Source organism: Triticum urartu, chromosome 7, assembly GCF_003073215.2.
Source record: "Triticum urartu cultivar G1812 chromosome 7, Tu2.1, whole genome shotgun sequence".
In the NCBI taxonomy this organism is placed as follows: Eukaryota; Viridiplantae; Streptophyta; class Magnoliopsida; order Poales; family Poaceae; genus Triticum; species Triticum urartu.
The window spans coordinates 474,681,046-474,699,123 of NC_053028.1; positions in this window are offsets into that span (position 1 = coordinate 474,681,046).

Genomic DNA, 18,078 nt, shown 5'->3' on the forward strand with positions numbered 1-18,078 from the left:
TAATCAATTAATCGAACAATTTATCAGTTTATCGGCTACTCGGTGACCCTATGAGTAGGGATTAATCGGCAAGTTAATTGGTTAATCAGATGAATTCTTGAACTGGGTATAAGAGCCACTTTAACATTTTCATTATGGTCTTCTCCTCTTGACCCCCAAAGGATAGAAAAGAAATAAAACTATTTACACGGGAAAGCTCCCAACAAACAAAAGAAGAACGAGAAATATTTTTGGGTTTTCTTTTTAATTACTACTACAAGCATGGAAAGTAAACTAATTAAAAAGCTACAACTATTTTTTTTTGTTTTTCTTAAGGTTTATTAAACACACAAGAAGAAAGCATAAAAAGGAAAATAAACTAGCATGGATGATACAATGGAAAAGTATGAGCACCGACAACTAGCAATAAGTGTGTGAACATGAATGTAATGTCAGTGAGAAATACGTACTCCCCCAAGCTTAGGCCTCATTTGGTTTGGAGGAATTTCATAGGAATTCTAGAGGATAGGATTCTTATAGGATTTTTTCCTTTAGAGCCCTTTGGTTTATAGGAATGGATTCCTATTTCTACATAGGATTGGTTCCTATCCTCCACATTTCATAGGAAAATAAAAATGAGCCTAGACTCAATGGAAAAATTCATTTGGTTTCAACCAAATGACATCTCGTTTCCTATTCCTACTCATAGGATTTAAGATACACGTCATCTCATTTCCTACAAAATTCCTATTCCTACGATAATCCTATCCTGTGAACCAAAAGAGGCCTTAGGCTTTTGGCCTAAGTTGGTCTATGGCCACGACTGGCCTGGCGGATATCCAAAGTAATGGTTGGGGTCGTACTGAGAAGAATCCCCTTGGTGCCACTGGTTGGCGATCTCTTCCGGATTCCACTGATAAACAGACTACCAGTGAGGATCAAATTGTGGTTCCGGATCTGGCTCTGTAGCTGGTGTGGGGTTTCGGTAGGCGTGAATGGCCTCCGGTGGAACAAGGTACTTGCCTGCAGATAAGTCAAACAAGGAAGGAGCGGGCAAAGTAATAGTATCAGGGTGATTTTTATCAAATATCAGCTTGTACTTAAGCATCTTTTCCTTGTTCTTAATGATAAAATCATGTGCTACCATACTCTTATAGTCTAGAAAAACAGGAGGCAACAACTTTTCTACCTTCTCATAATGTCTAATAGGTATGTTAAAATGTGCAGCGAGGCACGAGGCAAAAATGCCTCCCAAGATGGGGCCCTTAGTACGGTTAAGATTTAACCGCTTTGCAACAATAGCGCCCATACTAAATGTGTCATCACGGAACAAGGCATGGCACAAAATAACAATATCAGGGGCACTAAGGTTGCCACGGTTTCCACGACCAATTAAGCATCTACTAGCAAATATTGCAAAGTAACGTAAAACAGGAAAATGTATGCTAGTAATTCTTGCATCGAAAACTTTCCTCGTTTCCCCTACAGCAATTGTATCAATAAACCCTTCCACATCGTCACGATGTGGTTCCTCTACGCTACCCTTAAAAGGTATCAAACAAACCCGACAAAAATCACGAAGTGACATCTCCTTATGCTCATCATATAAATAAAATTCCACCGTAGGCGGTGAGCTCCTAGCATGGAAATGAAAGCTTTGCACAAAAATATTGGTGAGTAAGAGATATTGTTCGTGTTGGTCATGGAGGAAGGCGGTGAGGCCTGCATTCTCAGCCAATTCAGACAAATCATCATAAATCCCGGCTGCTCTCAAGAAATCATCACAAGGCCATTCACACGACCGAACCTCCGCGGTGCAAGGGAGATTATACTTGGGCTTCTTGTTCTCTTCACTCTGTTTATCCTTTGAGCTTCGGCTCGATGAGCCCCTCAAAAATCTCTTCAGCTTTTTCAAAGAACAATCCCCCAAAGCAGTTTTGTGAATGGAGCTTCGAGTAAGGAGATCAAAAATGGCAGCAAGATGAGCTTGGACTCGGGTTTGAGCTGGCTAGTGATGTTTCTGGGAGGAAGGAGTGTGTGGTAGCTGAATAAGTGGAGGGGAGCCACTGTGGGCCCACGAGGCAGGGGGCGCGCCCTGGACCCTCGTGGCCAGGTGCTTGCTCCCCCTGCTGTGTTCTCAGTGCCAGATATTCTCAAATATTCCACAAAAAATCATATTTAAATTTCAGGGCAGTTGGAGAACTTTTATTTTTGGGGTATTTTTTATTGCATGGATAATTCAGAAAACAGACAGAAATTAGTATTTTTTGCTTTATTTAATATAAATAACAGAACGTAAAGAGAGGGTACAGAGAATTGTGTTTTCTAAATTCATGCATCTCATGCTCATCAAAGGAATCCACTAACAAGGTTGATCAGGTCTTGTTAACAAACTCATTCCGAATAACACGGACCTGGAGAATTTTCGAATAACACTAGGTTACCTCAACGGGGATATGCATGTCCCCAACAATAAGAATATCATATTTCTTCTTGACAGTAGGAAGAGGAAATTCAAAACCTCCAATAGTAATAGTTGAAAAGTTTCCAATAGAATTGATACTATGGACTTGAGATTGTTTCCTCAGAAAGTGTACCGTATGCTATTACCATTAACATGAAAAGTGACATTGCCTTTGGTGCAATCAATAACAGCCCCTGCAGTATTCAAAAAGGGTCTTCCAAGAATAATAGACATACTATCGTCCTTGGGAATATCAAGAATAACAAAGTCCGTTAAAATAGTAACGTTTGCAACCACAACAGGCACATAATCACGAATACCGACAGGTATAGCAGTTGATTTGTCAGTCATTTGAAAAGATATTTCAGTAGGTGTCAACTTATTTAAATCAAGTCTACGATATAAAGAGAGAGGCATAACACTAACACCGGCTCCAAGATCACATAAAGCAGTTTTAACATAGTTTCTTTTAATGGAGCATGGTATAGTTGGTACTCCGGGATCTCCTAGTTTCTTAGGTATTCCACCCTTAAAAGTATAATTAGCAAGCATGGTGGAAATTTTAGCTTCTAGTATCTTTCTTTTATTAGTAACAATATCTTTCATGTACTTAGCATAAGGATTCATTTTAAGCATATCAGTCAAACGCATACGCAAGAAGATAGGTCTAATCATTTCAGCAAAGCGCTCAAAATCCTCATCGTCCTTTTTCTTGGATGGTTTAGGAGGAAAATGCATGGGTTTCTGAACCCATGGTTCTCTTTCTTTACCGTTCTTCCTAGAAACAAAGTCTCTCTTATCATAACGTTGATTCTTTGATTGTGGGTTATCAAGATCAACAGCAGGTTCAATCTCTACTTCATTTTCATTACTAGGTTGAGCATCAACATGAACATCATTATTAACATTATCACTAGGTTTATGCTCATTACCAGATTGTGTTTCAGCATCAGAAATAGAAATATCATTGGGATTCTCAGGTGTGTCATCAATAGGTTCACTAGAAGCATGCAAAGTCCTATCATTTTTCTTTTTCTTCCTCCTAGAAGGACTAGGTGCATCAATATTATTTCTCTGAGAATCTTGCTCAATTCTCTTAGGATGGCCCTCAGGATACAAAGGTTCCTAAGTCGTTTTACCACCTCTAGTCATAACTCTAACAACATTATCATTTTTCTTACTATTTAATTCATTGAGCAAATCATTCTGAGCTTTAAGTACTTGTTCTACTTGAGTGGTAACCATAGAAGCATGTTTACTAATAAGTTTTAGTTCACCTTTAACATTAGACATATAATCACTCAAGTGTTCAATCATATAAGCATTATGTTTCAATTGTCTACCAACATAAGCATTAAAATCTTCTTGCTTAGCCATAAAGTTATCAAACTCATCTAAGCATTGGCTAGCAAACTTAGTAGGAGGGATTTCAGCTTTATCATATCTATAGAGAGAATTTACCCTTACTACCCGTGTCGGTTTATCAAGACCATGTATTTCTTCAACATGCGGTAAATTAAGACCATTTATTTCTTTAATAGGAGTTAAATTATCAACATCTTCAGCATTAATACCTTTTTCTTTCATAGATTTCTTTGCCTCTTGCATATCTTCAGGACTGAGAAATAGAATACCCCTTTTCTTCGGAGTTGGCTCAGGAGTTGGTTCAGGAGTTGGATCAGGGAGTGTCCAATTATTTTAATTAGTCAACATATTATTCAATAGAATTTCAGCTTCATCAATAGTTCTTTCCCTGAAAACACAACCAGCATAGCTATCCAGGTGGTCTCTGGAAGCATCAGTTAGCCCATTATAAAAGATATCAAGTATCTCATTTTTCTTGAGAGGATGATCAAGCAAAGCATTAAGTAATTGGAGAAGCCTCCCCCAAGCTTGTGGGAGACTCTCTTCTTCAATTTGCAAAAAATTATATATTTCACTTAAAGCAGCTTGTTTCTTATGAGCGGGGAAATATTTAGCAGAGAAGTAATAAAATCATATCCTGGGGACTACACACACAACCAGGATCGAGATAATTAAACCATATCTAGCATCACCCTTTAATGAGAACGGAAATAATTTAAGGATATAATAGTAGCGAGTTTTCTCATCATTAGTGAACAGGGTGGCTATATCATTTAATTTAGTAAGATGTGCCACAACAGTTTCAGATTCATAGCCATAGAAAGGATCAGATTCAACTAAAATAATTATCTCAGGATCAACAGAGAAATCATAATCCTTATTAGTAACAAAGATAGGTGAAGTAGCATAAGCAGGATCATATTTCATTCTAGCATTCAGAGTTTTTTGTTTCAGCTTAGCTAAAAGTTTCTTAAGTTCACTTCTATCATTGCAAGCAAGAAATTCTCTAGAAGTTTCTTCATCCATAACATAACCCTCAGGAACAACATGCAATTCATATCTAGGGGGAGAATCTTCATCATCACTTTCATCAATTTTACCAGTTTCAATAATTTCATTCTCTCTAGCTCTAGCAAGTTGTTCATCAAGAAATTCACCAAATGACACAGTAGTATCAAGCATAGAAGTAGTTTCATCATAAGTATCATGCATAGCAGAAGTGGCATCATCAATAACATGCGACATATCAGAATTAATAACAGAAGCAGGTTTAGGTGTCGCAAGCTTACTCAAAACAGAAGGTGAATCAAGTGCAGAGCTAGATGGCAGTTCCTTACCTCCCCTCGTAGTTGAGGGATAAATCTTGGTTCTTTAATCTTTCAATGTCTTCATAATAATAAGCAGATATAAATCTCAAGTGACTCAAAGAATAGAGCGATGCTCCCCGGCAACGGCGCCAGAAAATAGTCTTGATAACCCACAAGTATAGGGGATCGCAATAGTTTTCGAGGGTAGAGTATTCAACCCAAATTTATTAATTCGACACAAGGGGAGCCAAAGAATATTCTCAAGTATTAGCAGCTGAGTTGTCAATTCAACCACACCTGGAAACTTAATATCTGCAGCAAGGTATTTAGTAGCAAAGTAATATGATAGTAGTGGTAACGGTGGTAAAAGGTAACGGTAGAAAAAGTAATATTTGGTGTTTTATAGTGATGATAACAATAGCAACAGAAAAGTAAATAAGCGAAGAACAATATACGGAAAGATCGTAGGCAATGGATCGGTGATAGAGAATTATGCCGGATGCGATCGATCATGTAACAGTCATAACCTAGGGTGACACAAAACTAGCTCCAGTTCATCAATGTAATGTAGGCATGTATTCCGAATATAGTCATACGTTCTTATGGAAAAGAACTTGCATAACATCTTTTTCCTACCCACCCATGGCAGCGGGGTCCTATTGGAAACTAAGGGATATTAAGGCCTCCTTTTAATAGAGTACCGGACCAAAGCATTAACACATAGTGAACACATGAACTCCTCAAACTACGGTCATCGCGGGGAGTGGTCCCGACTATTGTCACTTCGGGGTTGCCGGATCATAACACATAGTAGGTGAGTATAGACTTGCAAGATAGGATCAAGAATTCTCATATATTGATGAAAACATCATAGGTTCAGATCTAAAATCATGGCACTCGGGCCCTAGTGACAAGCATTAAGCATAGCAAAGTCATAGCAACATCAATCTCAGAACATAGTGGATATTAGGGATCAAACCCTAACAAAACTAACTCAATTACATGATAAATCTCATCCAACCCATCACCGTCCAGTAAGCCTACGATGGAATTACTCACGCACGGCGGTGAGCATCATGAAATTGGTGATGGAGGATGGTTGATGATGACGATGGCGACAGATTCTCCTCTCCGGAGCCGCGAACGGACTCCAGATCAGCCCTCCCGAGAGAGTTTAGGGCTTGGCGGCGGCTCCGTATCGTAAAACGTGATGAATCCTTCTCTCTGATTTTTTTTCTCTCTGAACGTGAATATATGGAGTCAAGGTTGAGGTCGGTGGAGCGTCAGGGGGGCCACGAGGCAGGGGGACGCGCCCAGGGGTGCAGGCGCGCCCCCCACCCTTGTGGGTAGGTGGAGGCCCCCCTGACGTGGATTCTTCTTCTAGTATTTTTTATATATTCCAAAATAATTCTCTGTTGATTTTCAGGTCATTCCGAGAACTTTTATTTCTGCACAAAAATAACACCATGGCAATTCTACTGAAAACAACGTCAGTCCGGGTTAGTTCCATCCAAATCATGCAAGTTAGAGTCCAAAACAAGGGCAAAAGTGTTTGGAAAAGTAGATACAACGGAGATGTATCAAGGACCAGGTAGCATAGTTAAAATTTAGCATAATAACGATATAGCTGATCAGGCTAGAAATGACTTGAAGGATTATTAAACTCATAAGCAACACAAATTACTTGGAGTTATTGAATCAGAGTGTGGAATCGATTCACTATTCGGTGTTCTGGAGTGACTAATATCTTAGAACCCGGGGGAAATTCGAATCGGCGAGAATAATAGTTGATGAAGAACCCATAAGAAGTTATGTAGTTTAGTGATATTCTCGAGATACCAGAGTGTAATACTCGACGGTAGATCAAAGTAAAGGTTGGACAGGTGCAATCATCTGCAGAAAACAAATGCTTAAACTTGCCCAAGAAATGGGATCAAAGGAGAACAATATGGTCGGAACCATAGCTGCAAGGGACCCAATTTAATGACACCAAAAGAATTACCCACATGATTAAATATTTTGCAAGAAGCTTCCATGATAAGTTCCACATCGGGTCCATGGGCATGAGCACAAAGTTCAAGGTCGACTCCCACTTCTTTAATGCATAACCTTTCATTCACTTCTTGTCTTCAAAGAAGTTGTAGTGTTGAAATTTTATCTAGCGACGCACCCGAAGAGTATGACTCATGAAAACTTTCGGGTTCACATGGTTTAGAGAAGGCATATGTTCAACCCGTCAGGGCATCTTAGAACATATACCATGAACTTTAGGATCAATTAACACATGCTCGAAGTAGAGCATGGTTGAGAAGAGCAGGGGATACAATTTACCAAAGGCATTATATATCAAGGGATGGACTCGAGGTTTTGAGAATATGTAGGAGAGGTCGGATAATAATCCAACAAATGATTTGGTGGTCCACAAGGGATCTGATGCGAGCATCGGTACCCAACCAGAACAAGAGAGAATGCAAGGAGATCGGATTATAGAAACAACTGACTAACTCAAAGCTCAATTGCAAAGGAATTATGAATTCCAAGTCAAGGGATCAGAAGCAACGCTCTGATTAGGGATGGATAAGTTGAATAGCCGTAGGGGTACAATCGACGACAATTTGATTGGTCGAGAACCAGCTCCTGTTCAAAATGACATCTAAGCCGAAAGGATGAATTCTAGGATCTGATTGAGGATTGCGATCATTCGCAACTTATAGAATCAATGGACTCAAAATGATAGTGACAAAGGATGCCAATAAGATCACTATACTTATGGGATTAGCCATAATGCAAGCAAGCAAGAATTTCAAGAGCAATACACTGCTAAGGATTTTCGGAAGATCGAATGGTATTTCGAAGACTTTTGGGAAACACATGAACAACTGGGGATGAGCGGATACTCGGCAAGTGCGAGGAATTTATCCGTAGGGGTATTCATGTGGCAAAGAACTGCAAGGCAGTAGGCACAAAGTATTCTTGAAACAATAGAGTATTTCGGGGTATCTTGTAATAATAAGATCATCGAGGAATGACTGTATGAGTGACAAGTATACGGGGTCATCCATAGGGGGTTTATCGATGAAAGGGAATTGCAAAAGCGACGTCACAAAGTCTCGAGAGAACATCTGAGAGTATCTTCAGAATCCTTCGGTGCACCAAGCAAGCATCTGGAGTGAGGGGCTCTCCGGGAGGAAGTGGGCACGGGAACCTAGAGTTAGAATTAGTAAATTCATTTTAACCCGAATAGAGAGAGATTAGAGTCCGAGAGTATAGACGCGGAATAAAAGATCCTAATACCACCCAATGGCGACGTGGGCCCATGGGCCGCACAACCATGTTGGTAAAACAGTTTTTCAATGACTAGACTCGACTTCGGCCAAGGAGTTGGAAGGGGGATTCCTACAGGCAGTCGGCTCTGATACCAACTTGTGACGCCCCCGATTTGACCGTACACTAATCATACACGCAAATGTGTATGATCAAGATCAAGGACTCAAGGGAAGATATCACAACACAACTCTAGACAAAAATTAAAATAATACAAGCTTTATATTACAAGCCAGGGGCCTCGAGGACTCGAATACATAAGCTCGAAAACACAAGAGTCAGTGGAAGCAACAATATCTGAGTACAGACATAAGTTAAACAAGTTGCCTTAAGAAGGCTAGCACAAATGTAGCAACGATCGAAAAGGCAAGGCCTCCTGCCTGGGACCTCTGAACTACTCCTCGAAGTCGAACTCCACGTAGAATCATCCTCGGGATCCTCTGGCTCCTGGACTCCATCATATGATCGCGGTAACCGGGAAAAGGCGAAAAAGAAGTAGGAAAGCAACCATGAGTACTCATCCAAAGTACTCGCAAGCAAGGATCTACACTACATATGCATTGGTATCAATGAAATGGGTAGTATCTATGGACTGAACTGCAGAATGCCAGAATAAGAGGGGGATAGCTAGTACTATCGAAGACTACACTTCTGGCAGCCTCCATCTTGAAGCAGTAGAAGAGAGTAGATGGTAAGTTAACCAAGTATCATCGCATAGCATAAACCTACCCGGCGATCCTCCCCTCGTCGCCCTGTGAGGGAGTGATCACCGTGTTGTATCTGGCACTTGGAAGGGTGTGTTTTATTAAGTATCCGGTTCAAGTTGTCATAAGGTCAAGGTACAACTCCGGGGTCGTCCTTTTACAGAGGGACACAGCTATTCGAATAGATAAACTTCCCTACAGGGGTGCACCACATTTCCCAACACGCTCGATCCCCTTTGGCCAGACACACTTTCCTAGGTCATGCCCGGCCTCGGAAGATCAACACGTCGCAGCCCCACCTAGGCACAATAGAGAGGTCAGCATGCCGATATAAATCCTATGGCGCAAGGGTCTGGGCCCATCTCCCATTGCACACCTGCATGTCGCGAACGCGGCCGGCGAGCAGACCTAGCCTCCCTTATACAAGAGCAGGCGTTCCAGTCCAACCCGGCACGCGCCGCCCAGTCACTGACATCAAGAAGGCTACGACTGATACCACAACGTTGAGTGCCCATAGCTGTTCCTGCGTAGTTGGTTAGTGCGTATAGGCCAGTGGCCAGACTCAGATCCAATACCAAGATCTCGTTAAGCGTGTTATCTTGAAGTAACCACGAATGCCGACCAGGGCCAGGCCCACCTCTCTCCTGGGTGGTCTCAACCTGCTTTGTCGCTCCGCCACAAAGATCCACCCAGAGGGCCGTCGGGACAAAGGTCCTTTCAGCCCCCAATCTGTGAATCACTCGCGGGTACTCTACGAGCCGACCCGTGTTTAGCCATCACATGTATCATGTATATGTATATAAGTATATACCCGTGATCACCTCCCTAGTGATCACGGCCCGATAGTATAGCACGGTAGACGGACAAGAATGTAGGGCCACTAATGATAAACTAGCATCCTATACTAAGCATTTATGAATGCAGGTAAGGTATCAACACTGTAGCAACAATGACAGGCTATGCAATAGAATAGGATTAACGGAAAGCAGTAACATGCTACACTACTCTAATGCAAGCAGTAGAGAGAAGAATAGGCGATATCTGGTGATCAAGGGGGGGGCTTGCCTGGTTGCTCTACAGACAGAAACAGACCCTCGAAGGTGAAGTAGTCGATCACTGGTTCAACCGCGGTCTCGGGGTCTACCGGTAAGAAGTAACGGAGGGGGAACACAATAAATAACAGAGCAATCAAAGCATCACAAAGCATAACATGGAAATATGCGGTGCTAGGGGTGACCTAACTGTAACACCCTTGATGCGACTATATCTCCCACGTGTCGAGGCACGACTTAGAGCATAATCGCATTGAAGGCATATGTTGCATGTTAGGCAATCTTCACAACATCCCATGTAATATAGATAATAAAAGGGGAGATAACATAGTTGGCTTACACTCGGCACGTCAATCAAGGTACATAAATAACATTACATCATCCAAACACTCATGGCCCGACTACGGCGCCAAAATGAAAGATAACCCAACATGCGACACGGTCCCAATCACCCCCAACTGGGCACCACTACTGATCATCAGGAAAGGAAACATAGTATCGTTGAGAGTCTTCGTCGAACTCCCACTTGAGCTCGAGCGCGTCACCTGGAGCGGAATCATCAGGCCCTGCATCTGGTGTAATAGTAACCTGTGAGCCACAGGGACTCAGCAATCTCGCACCCTCACGATCAAGACTATTTAAGCTTATAGGTAAGGCAAGGTAAGTATGTGGAGCTGCAGCAAGCGACTAGAAAATATGGTGGCTATCCTGTTCGCAAAAGAGAGCGAGAAGAGGAGGCAAAGCGTGAGCGAGAAACTAGAGAGAAACCTGCGCAAACATTACTCCAACACCGTGTCCACTTCCGGACTCCGCCGAGAAGAGGCCATCACGGTAACACACACAGTTGATTCATTTTAATTAAGTTAAGGTTCAAGTTATCTACAACCGGACATTAACAAATTACCATCTGCCCATAACCGCGGGCACGGCTTTCGAAAGTTCAAATCCCTGCAGGCGAGTCCCAACTTAGCCCATGACAAGCTCGCACGGTCAACGAAGGAATAGACCTCCTCCCGAGACGTTCCGATCAGACTCGGTACCTCGGTTCTTCAAGACACTTCGACAGGTTAAAACAAGACCAGCAACATCGCCCGAATGTGCCGACAAATCCCGATAGGAGCTGCACATATCTCTTTCTCAGGGCACACTCAGATGAGCGCTCCATACAACTAAAACCAAACCTCGAGTTTCCCCGAGGGGGCGCTGCACAGGACTCTAGTTTGGACCAACACTCAGAGGAGCACTGGCCAAGGGGGGGCTAAAATAAGATGACCCTCGGGCTCCGGAAACCCAAGGGAAAAAGAGGCTAGGTGGAAAATGGTAAAACCAAGATTGGACATTGCTGGAAAAGCTTTAATCAAGGCGAACTATCAAGGGGTTCCCATTATAACCCAACCGCGTAAGGAACGCAAAATCCGGGAACATAACACCGATATGACGGAAACTAGGGCGGCAAGAGTGGAACAAAACACTAGGCGAGAGGCCGAGCCTTCCACCCTTTACCAAGTATATAGATGCATTAAGATAACATGGCAATATAATGGTATCCCAACAAGTAAATAATGTTCCAACAAGGAACGGCCTCCAAACTTCACCTGCAACTAGCAACGCTATAAGAGGGGCTGAGCAAAGCGGTAACATAGCCAATCAACGGTTTGCTAGGACAGGGTGGGTTAGAGGTTTGACATGGCAATTTGGGAGGCTTGAAAGCAAGTGGTAGGCATCGTAGCATTGGCATAGCAAAAGAGCGAGCATCTAGCAAAGCAAAGATAGTAGTGATTTCGAGGGTATGATCATCTTGCCTGCAAAGTTGTCAGAGTTGACTGGATCCTCGAAAGCAAACTCAACGGGCTCCTCGTTAGCGAACTCGTCTCCCGGCTCTACCCAACAAGACAAACAAGCAACAAGGACACAATCAACCACGTGCAAGGATCAAACAATATGATGCAAGGATGGTATGCTATGCGGGATGCGATGCGGGATGCATAAGCAAGATGTCACAAGGAATGCATGAACCTGGCCTCAACTTGCAAATCCAAGTGAGCAACTGGAAAGATGAGATGAAACCGCTTGAAAACGATATAAAGAACGTCGGAATCGGAGTTACAGTTTGGAAATGGCAAGCGATTCAAATAAGACACCGGTCTGCGATTTACAGCAAGTAGCCATCTAAATGCAATGAGATGAACAAGCTACAACACTCAAACATGGCATAAAAATACATGGCAGGGATGCATTCAAGATGCTTAACAAAAGTCTAGCACTGAGCTACGGTCAAATCATCCATTAACAGGTTCAGACAAGCATGGCAAAAATGCATTTGACGAACAGATTTCAGACTTAGTGAAATTAACACTTGTCTGGAATTTCAGATCAGATAGCACTTTTCGGAGCAACAAAACTACATGCTACTGGACCTGAAAATGGAAAAGTAAAGCATGGCATGGGGCTACTCAAAGAGCTTAACAAAAGTCCCTTAGTGACCTTGACCCAAAAGGGATCAGAAAATACAATTGCAAGCATGTGAACATGGCAAAAACACAACCAGATCACAGACTTGGTGAAAACTGGAGCATGCTGAAAACAGATATCAAGTAGGCATGTTTACGAGCTCGATGCACTCACTAAAGAGCAAGTCATGGCAATTTAAGCATACACCCACTCAAGAATGCACAAAATGCAAGCTAGACATGGCAAGAACAATAGCATAGCATGCACGGATCAACTACAACATCCTCGGAAAAATCGCTAACAAGTAGACAATCTGCCCAGATTCACGAAGTAGCAAAAGTAGAGCTCGATTGACTCAAGCTAGGGTGCTCCATAATTGCAAACAAAGACATGGATGGATAGAGCACTACAAGATTAACAAAACATCCGTACTGATCATCCTCAAAAGAGGCACGGATCACTAGGAAACAACATGAACATATGGCAATATGAGATAAATAGCTCAAGGACTTAGTGGAAATGCTAAGTCCCTGAAATCAGCATTACCAAGTGACTCACTTTGCAAGATTGTGCTAGTCACCACACACATCACAAAAATACATGGGTTGCACCTCTGGAAAGATGGCAAAACCCTTAACAAAACATATGTAGAGCTCATGGGCATATCATGCACGCAATAATCATGGCAAAAATGACAAATATCTAAATGGAGTAGCAGATCTGACAAATATCTCAAGTAGCCCTCTTCTAACAGCATTTCGGGCATCAAGATGAACTCAAATGAAAATGATGCAATGGAATGAAATGATGTACTCTCTGAGATGAACATTTTGATATGCTATATACCAAAACGGAGTTAGGGATGCAAAGTTATAGCACGATGAACAGGGCAACATGAACTAGGGTTTCGGGCAAAAAGTCAACCCTCGAGATTTTAGATCTCAGATCTGGCACGTTTTACGAGGATGGCCGGATTTCTTGGAGCTCGCCAGAGACGTCGCTGGACTTGCCGAGAAGAGGAGGAGGTCGGGGCGTGGTCGAGGAGGAGGAGGCCAGCCGGACGGAGGCGGTCGGCGGCGGGGCGGCGCGCTCGCCGGCGCGGGACGGCGGTGAGGCGGCGACCGACGGGCGAGGCGGCGCGGCGGCCGGCGTCGAGTGGCGGGGCGGCTGGCGTCGGCGGCCGGAGTGGCCGGGCGCGGGGAAGGCACGGGCGGCGCCAGCTGGGGCGGCTCGGCCCAGTCGGGCGCGGGAGGGCCGGCCATGGGCCGTGCAGGCCCGCGCGGCATGGCGAAGTGGGCGCCGGGCGGCGGCCAACGGGAGAGGGCCACGTGGCAGCGGCAAGGCGGACCGGACATGTCCGGCGGCGGGATATTTGTCCGGCGGCGGCGGGTGGAGATGGATCTGAGGTTAGGGTTGGAGGGGATCCGGGATTTTAGGAGGGGTTCTTTAAATAGGCATAGAGGGAGCCAGGAGAGTCCAAATGAGGTGCGGTTTTCGGCCACGCGATCGTGATCGAACGCTCTAGAAGATGGAGAGGGTTTAGGTGGGTTTTGGGACAAATTGGAGGGGTGTTGTGCTGCAACAAACACGAGGCCTTTTCGGTCCCTCGGTTAACCGTTGGAGTATCAAACGAAGTCCAAATGATACGAAACTTGACAGGCGGTCTACCGGTAGTAAACCAAGGCCGCTTGGCAAGTCTCGGTCCAATCCGGAAATGTTTAATCCCCACACACGGAAGGAAGGTAGAAAATGACCACCGGAGGAGAACGAAGCGCCGGAATGCAAAACGGACAACGGGGAAAATGCTCGAATGCATGAGATGAACACGTATGCAAATGCAATGCACATGATGACATGATATGAGATGCATGACAACGACAACAACACATGGAGACAAAAACCCGAACCCGAGAAAATAAAATAACTTAACGCCGGAACGGCAAGAGTTGGAGTACAAATTGGGAAAGTCATATCCTGGGTGTTACACTAACGCAGCACTAGGTGCTACTTGCGCAGGGGGGAAACATCTGAGAAAGTATTCCCAGTTTTACGCATTTTGGACAGATGAAGCGGAAGCGGGAAGTTGCGGGTTCACTATGCTAGGTATGTGTGACAGATGAACGGGTTGCATATCCGGATTTGTCTCGTCGTTCTGAGCAACTTTCATGTACAAAGTTTTTCCATCCGAGCTACGGTTTATTTTATATTAATTTTAAAAGATTTAAATAATTTTTAGGATTTATTTAATTATTTTAAATCAACATTATCCCGAATTGTGTTTGCTGACGTCATCATGATGTCAGCATGACATCAGCAATCAACAGAATGTTGACTGGGTCAAACTGACATGTGGCTCCCGGTTGCCATAGACTACTAACTAATTAACAATTAGTTATTTTAGTTACGAGGCTAATTAAGTTTAATTTTCTATATAAACATAATTAATTAAATTAATTAATTTATTTATTTTTTAATTTATTTTTTACTTTTTTCTGGGGGTGGGGCCCTGTTGTCAACGGCACAGTGGGTAAACGGGTGGGCTATCGGGCGTGGGTGCACGGGCGCCTCGACCCGGGGACGCGTGGGCACGAGCGCCGACGGCCAGGGGCCAGCGCGCGCCTTCAGGGGTGGACCAGTGGCTACGGCGCTCGGCCGGCCGGTCGCGGGCACCACGTCGCCGGGCAGCGGGCGCCGCACGGGGAGGCAGAGGAGTGGCGGCAAGCGAGCGGAGCAGTGGTTGAGGCACGGAGGATGGCCGCAGGGAAGTGAGTAGCAGGGCGCGAGCACGAACGGCCGCACGCGCGACGCAACGCGACCAGCTGGCGCTGCAGGGGGTGGGCGTGGTGACGGCCACGGGGACCAGTAGAGGTGGACGGCGAGCGGCGCTAGCAATGGCGAGAGCCGGCGCAGGCGGCGGGTGCAGAGGGGGAAGCGCGCGCGGGCGTGTGCGAGCCGCGACGGGGCACGACCACGCACAGGCGGGCGCGGCGACGGGACGGCGTGCGGGGAAGCGTTCGGAAGGGGGAGACGGACGGGGGCCGACGGGGAGCTCACCCCCGTTGACGAGAAGAGGGCGGCAAGGCTTGGTGCGGTCTGGCGAGGAGGAGGTCGGGGAGGACGTCCGGCGGCGCTGGGCGAAGCAGAGGCGGGGGAGACGAGGCGGTCCGGTGGTGAAGCGGCGTCAGCGAGATAGAGGCGGTGAGGCGGCGCCGACGAGGTGACGACGAGGAGGAGGACGGAGGTGCGGCGGGGTGGGTCACGGGCGGCGTCGGGGGCGCCCGCTCCCGGTCCAAAACGAGGTAGGGAGAGGAAGATCGAGGGGGAGTGGGGTATGGACGAAGTGGGGGCGTGCGGGACTAGGGCTACGGGGTAGTGGGGGTTAGTAGAGGGTTAGGAGGACCGGGGTGGGCCGACCAGTTGGGCCGAGGCCCAGCTGGCCCGGGGTTTCTTTTATTTTTTTGTTCTTTCTTTTACTTATCCTTTTTCCCTTTTTGTTTTTATTTTGTAATTTCCTTTTATTTATTTATTTTTCCTTAATTGTTTTATTTTATTTTGTTTTATATAACATAAAAGTTGTACCTAAATTAGTAGCACTAGTTATACCTCTGCTACAAAAAGTTTAACCCCTATAATAAATTAGATTAGTATTTTGTAAAATATCAAGGGCATTTATTTAATTGTTTTAACAACTGTTTTAATCACTTTAGAGTATTTAAGCATTATATAAAAGTGTGGTTTCTTCACCATAATTACCTACACATTATCTGGCACAACCCGAACATTTTACTTTTATTGTTTGAAAACTTTTGTGGTTTGCCTTAACTCAAATTTGAATTTAAATCATTTTGAACTAACGCGAGGTTAACAACAGTAACCGCGGTGACGTGGCATCATTAACAGGGAATTACTGTAGCTTAAATATCTGGGCGTCACAGACATTCATTCCCATTTTTGCATGGGACCTAAGCATGCAACCAAGGACACAGATTTGATTTTTCAACTAATTTATATGCATTAGAGCATGTGCATGTAGTTCAAATTTGAATTATGCACATAAATGCATTGAAAACTCAGTTGATGCATACAAATGTCCAAAGGAACCCCGAAAAATCCTAAAAATTGACACAACACTCTTGTTGTTCTATGTTGACACAAGAAAAATTTTGAAAGCAATAAGAGGCAATGGATACCGTTTCGTCCCCAAAGGTGGGACGTTCCCTACCGAAACCATCAGGCTTGTTGTGAGAAGCTTTGGTTTGTGAGAAGCAGATCCCCAAACCTGCCCCAAATGTGACAAAAAATTTACCACGACATGTTGATGCTACTCCATGATAGCATGCCAAGTTTCATGAATTTTCGACGAGTTTTGGATTTACTGGAATTTAAAAACCAGGTATCTCAATGTTTGCGGCCGAGTGACCGTGGTAGGGTGTTTGACATTCATTCCCATTTCTTGCATGGGACCTAAGCATGCAACCAAGGACACATATTTGAATTTTCAACCAATTTATATGCATTAGAGCATGTGCATGTAGTTCAAATTTGAATTATGCACATAAATGCATTGAAAACTTAGTTAATGCATAAAAATGTCCAAACGAACCCCGAAAAATCCCCAAAATTGACACAACACTCATGTTGTTCTATGTTGACACAAGAAAAAATTTGAAAGCAATAATAGGCAATGGATATCGTTTCATCCCCAAAGGTGGGACGTTCCCTACTGAAACCATCAGGCTTGTTGTGAGAAGCTTTGGTTTGTGCGAAGCATATCCCAAACCTGCCCCAAATGGGGCAAAAAAATTACCACGGCATGTTGATGTCGCTCCATGATAGCATGCCAAGTTTCATGAATTTCAGACGAGCTTTGGATTTACTAGAATTTAAAAACCAACTATCTCAATGTTTGCGGTCGAGTGGCCGTGGCAAGGTGTTTGACATTCATTTCCCATTTCTTGCATGGGACCTAAGCATGCAACCAATGGCAAAAAATTGAATTTTCAACCAATTTATATGCATTAGAGCATGTGCATTTAGTTCAAATTTGAATTATGCACATAAATGCATTAAAAACTCAATTAATGCATAAAAATGTCCAAACGAAGCACAAAATCGTTCAAAGTGAATGGTCCGGCGGCACCGCGCGCAAAGTTTCCCTAAACATTTGCAAAATTTTGGCCTACTGCCAAAATATCTACCCCCGCCCACTCCCCCTTCCCCACTCCCTTTTCTCCCTGACCACAAGTCACATTTCCCCTATTTCCTCCTTCCTTCCTAAGCTATAGCCGCTTCCTCGCTCTCGTCGTCTCGCATCCTACCGCCGGGGTCGCCATGGTCTTCTTCAAAGACCTCTCTAGCGGTTCCTCCTCCGGCGACGACTCCTTCACCACCCGGGTATGCCTCTCTTCTCTCTCTCGGGCTATGACTTGGAA